Source organism: Mastomys coucha, unplaced genomic scaffold, assembly GCF_008632895.1.
Source record: "Mastomys coucha isolate ucsf_1 unplaced genomic scaffold, UCSF_Mcou_1 pScaffold16, whole genome shotgun sequence".
In the NCBI taxonomy this organism is placed as follows: Eukaryota; Metazoa; Chordata; class Mammalia; order Rodentia; family Muridae; genus Mastomys; species Mastomys coucha.
Genome location: NW_022196898.1, coordinates 49377385 through 49382616, shown reverse-complemented (window position 1 = coordinate 49382616; position 5232 = coordinate 49377385).

Sequence of the window (5232 nt, the reverse complement as noted above, 5' to 3'; positions counted from 1 at the left end):
AATGAAGAGGGCAGAAAGGAAGGGAGGAAATTAAGATAATAAAAAGCAAAGGGAGACTGATTCAATGCAGTCACACTGGGAGGAGGAACAAATAAAGGGGTCCAGTGACCAACCAAGTCCATTTTTGGGGGTCCTGAGTTTAGTTTTTTTTTTTTTTTAAGATTTATTTATGTATACGAGTACACTATTGCTCCTTTCAGACACACCAGAAGAGGGCATCAGATCCCATTACAGATGGTTGTGAGCCACCATGTGGTTGCTGGGAATTGAACTCAGGACCTCTGGAAGAGCAGTCAGTGCTTTTAACTGCTGAGCTATCTTGCCAGCCCCGATGAGTTTAGTTTTAAATAGAAGGAACAGTTAAGTCTCTTCAGCCTAGCACTCTCCTATTGTCCTGAAACCTTCCCTAAGGGTCCTGTAAAGCCCTCTCCTACTGTTCCCTAGCCATTTCCCCTAACTGGAAACATCTCTTCCTGGCAGGAAAGAGGCTCAGGGCACAAGGATGCAGCTCTCCTCCATCATCCTTCATGATGGGGTAGGCTTTGTGGTGATGCACTTGCTTCTGAGTCCCCCATGCTCCAGTAAGCCCTCGTCTATGCTATGTGAAACCCTAATAAACTCATTTGCTCACCAAGCTAGGCTTGAGTGGAATTCTATGGCCTACAGCAGGGTCCTGATTTGAGTGCACATGGGGCCAGGGGAGCTGTAGAGCCTCCGGGAGCAGGCCTGGAGCAAGAGGAGGATGGAAGAATGTCCAAAGCCTAGAAATCCATCCTGAGATCAGTGGTAGCCAGGTTAAACTTCCTTTCCCCTGGTAAGGCCATGTCCAGCAGCACTTGAAATTCTCCTTATGCAGATGAGGCATTCCCAGCACCTTAGCTCTGGCCAATGATGTGCAATCACCCCAAAAGCCTCAACCCATTCCCCAAAGGTTGGACTAGCCTTGTTTCCCCTAATTAAACCAGCTTCGCAGTGAATCCGGGTGGGAAGGCCCAGTGCATGGCATTTGCTCACATCTCCCTGGGAAGCCTTGCAGCTCCTTCTCAGGTGTTTGGGAATCTTCCTACATGCTCCCAGGAGAAGCCAGCTCTGTGCAGCTGGTCCAAACAAGGAAAAAGCCCACTTCTCAGGCAGGTGGTGGCTGAGTTCATGTGGCTGGGTTTTAAAACATGCTGTGGAGCCTGAGCACAGAGCAATGGCCAGGGACTGGACAGTTGGATGGCCATCTGTTTATGTCCTAGACATGTAGTGGGGTCATTTGAAAGTCACTGCCTGGAGAAAACTTGGTGGAGAGTTGAGGAACCTTGGGAAGGATCCCCAGATAGGGCAGGTCCCCAAACAGCACAGGAGCACAGTCCCTTTCCAACCCCAACAGAATGAATGAGCCTGTAGGTTTTTTCTCCATGATGAATATAGCCTCTCTGAAAATAGGCCCCTGTCCACTGACCTTCCCTGCCCCTCCAGCAGGGTTGGCCATCCAGACAGGAACCTCCCAAATCCACCCATCCAGAAGCCTCAGGAATCTTCCACAAGGGTGGCCTTCACTGCCCAGGTCAAAGGGAAAGTGACCATAAAGTGTTCACAGGTGTAGCCAAACCCTCAGCCAGCTGTGACCTTCAAGTCCCTGCTCTGCTCACATAATTGTCCAGTCCCCTGCCTCTGTGCCTTTCATCCCTAGCCACTGCTCTGCACTCAGGCCCCACAGCATGTCTTAAAACCCAGCAACATCTTCCTTTGTGTAGCCGCCCAGCGGCCAGATAACCACACCTCTCTGGAGTTCACCATTTCTGAAGTTTCCGTGAAGCAGTGGGCGTAGACACCTAATTGAGTTGTGAAATAGTAGCTCCCAAGCTAGGAGCCTTTGCAACAGCTTTGCCTTGAGAATAGACTTTCAATTCAGTTGTCAATAAGTAACTTCCAGGCTAGAAGCTCTGAGATTGAGCTAAAGTGTCTGTGCAATCCGAGACTGAGCTTGCTTTTTAGATAAAGAGGGCTCCGGGATGCATGGTTATCTGTGGCAAGGCGGGGTCTGATGAATCAGCCCTCAACTAAAGGAGGGTCACACTTTGAGCCCCGCAACTCCAGCATTTATCTTTGGCCAAATAGACCTAATAAAGGCAACTAGACCTGGGGGGTCAGGCTGGGACTGCTTCCCCTAGAAAGCTGTGCCCGTGGGGCTGGTCTTGAACCGACTCTGCGACAGGACTAAGGTGTCGTTCCACCAAGAGGTGGGCATTCTCTTCCCTCGCTATCCAGTCTTCACAAGATAAACTCCCTCCTGTTTTCCTCAACTATTAAAAGGGGCCCTTTGAGACAACCACTAGAATGTGGGGGTCCCTTGGAATGCCTCATGCATGCTTCTTTTCCTCAATCTCCCAAGAAGCCTTGATTTCTCTCTTCCATTGCCCTGCTGCTGGGTATGAGTGTATATGAGTGTGTATATACCACGTGCATGCAGTACCCCAAGGAGGCCAGAAGAGGGTGTCAGATCCCCCGAAACTGGAATCACAAGCCCTTGTGACCCACCACGTACTTGTTAAGGAATTGATCTTGGTTCTCTGTGGGAGTAGCAAGTACTCTTAACTTCAGAGCTCTCTCTAGCCCCTCGCTTCTTGTTTACAGAGTCTTTGGTAGCCCACACTAGCCGAGAACTAGACATGTCATGAAGGGCGTCCTAGAATTCCTGATCCTCCTGTCTCCACCTCCCAAGTGTTGGGACTACAGACTATTTTCTCGGTAACCCCATGGAACGGATGGCAGGTAGGTACTCTGCCAGATGAGCTACATCCCCAGACCCCTCTATGTCCATCTGGGCTTCAGCTGTCAGATGCACCCTTCCTTGGGACCCCACCCCCCACCTCCTGCACCCCAGCTAGAAGTAGTCTGTTGACTCAGCTTTCACAGGCTTGGACTCTTCCATCCCACTAGACCCCAGGCCAAATTACTATTCTCAGACCTGCACCCTCATATCCTTTCTCTTTCTTGGCTGTCTCTGTTCCTGCAGAGAGAAGAGTAATCCTTGACCCTGTACAGCTGAGAGAATGAGGGAACACTTACTCTATGAGGACTCTCTGCTGTCCAAACAAACACCAAAGCATGTTTGTCAAGTTGTGAACGCAAAGCGTACGACTTGTTATCGGAATCCTTACCGTCAGGCAGGGGCCCAGTCATGTAGGCATGTGATCTATGTACCATATCTCAATTCAGCCTTAAAAACTTTAAGGTCTTCCTGTCAGTGAGTTCCTGGGAATTCACTGAAGCCCTGCCCCATGACGCCTACTTTACATCACCTGTAGATCCTGGGAACCAGGCAGGGGTAAGGTGTGGCTCAGAATGTAAGAAAATAAATTCTCTCCCCCATCCTTAACAATCAGAAAGGTAGGAGAGGCCAGACTACGCGTCCCGGGCAGCTGTTGGAACTTGGCCTTGGAGTTAGAAAAGGAACAAAGACCGCGTTGGGGGGGGAGGCATGGTAAGCATGTCACATGGCTGGATGTAACAGGATTGCTGGCTCTGTCTTTACAGTCAGCAAGCTGGCTTGGAGAAGATAAATGGCTTACCCAAGTCACAGTGAGGGCCTGAGTCTAAAGGCTCCCCTTTGGCCTATCCACACAGGAATGGACTGAGATGAATAGGGTTCTGGGAATGAGCTGCAAGAGCTGTCAATACAGGCAGAGGCAAGCCGCAGAAAAGACTGCCCCACCTCCTGGGGTGGGGGAAGTGCTTTGGGTGACGGTGTCCATGTACTGGCTGAGGATAGACTTGTTAGACCTTCTGTGTACTCTCTGACCACTGAGCAGCACCAGCTCTCTCATTAGGGAGAAAGGCCATGTTCTTCTCATCAAGCATCTGAGGATGGATGTGCCAATGGGCCCTGCCTAGCAGAAGTCATGAACCAAAAGTGGCTTCTGAGGCTCCATAATGAACTCAGCAGAGAGCCAACGAGCTCCCTTTGTGCACTGAGAATTGTTTCTACTTCCCTTTCTTAAAGGATCGCTTGGTGCGAGTTCATCCTGTGACTAGAGTTGTATGGTCCAGTGTTCCATTCTTGTCATTGTGGGTAATTGTGGATGAGAAAGTTAAGATAGCCCATGGAGCTTGGATGACACTTTGTGGCATGCCACTTTCTGTTGCCCTGGGCTTTAGTTCTACCAAACACTTGGGACTATAAAGTATAGGGGTCTGGGACCTAGCAACAAGACACAGCTCTTAAGCCCAAACACAGATGGTCATTTTCATCATATGGCTCATAGGCAGGTACATGTTCACTTAACCAAGGGCTTCATAGGGGTAATCTTACCATACAATACTCCCCTTTTTAAAATTTAGCTCCTGGTAGAAATAGGGCATTTTGGGTGGAGGGAATCATGCAAAAAATAATGCATAAGACTTAACAGGGAACCATTTTGTAGGTACCTGAGAAATAAACAGCTACGTTTTCACCTCATAAGCAAAAATGACGCATTTAAGACTTAACATGGAATCATTGTGGGCACCTAAGGGATCAGCAGTTGCAGTTTTAACTTGTGGCTGAGCGAGCAGCTGTGGGAAAGTGATAAGGAGAGTGCAGCAAACAGGGCTAGAATCGGAGGAAAGGCTGAGCCTTGGGGAGGCGGGATGGAGAAGAGAGGTGGAAGTGAGAGGAGAGGGAGAGGAGGGAGAGGGAGGGAGGAAGAGGAGGGCAGATCTTCCCTGCTTTCTACCTTCTGTCCCCCCTCCTCCGCATGTCCTATGAATTGTGAAGACCCAACTAAGCGTGGCCACTTCTAGGGCTTACAATGCCCCAATGTTTCCCAGTTGGCATCTGTCAGCCACCAACAGTAGTGACTGCTGCCCCAAGTTCCCTGCCTGAGGCTGTCCAGCTCCTATCCTCATGCCTAGCCAGGAAGAGGCCTGTTGTCCACTTCCATTCGTGAACATTGATGGGGCTTGGGAAGGACGGTCGGGTCTCGCTGCAGAGGCCCTGGTGAGCTGGAAGGCTGGTCGGGTCTCGCTGCAGAGGCCCTGGTGAGCTGGAAGGATGTTCTCACTGGTGTCCTCTTGCCCCAAATTTCCCACCAAAGAAAAAACAGCCACATAACCCACAGCAGTGTCAGCTTCCCAGTCTCCCCAGGGGCCCCTGTGTCACAGCTCCAGGGCTGCACTCTTGACCAGGCAGGTGTACAGTTGTGATACATTTCAGCATGTGGCAAACGTGTCTTGAGAAAGCTTTTTTTTTTTTTTTTTTTTTTT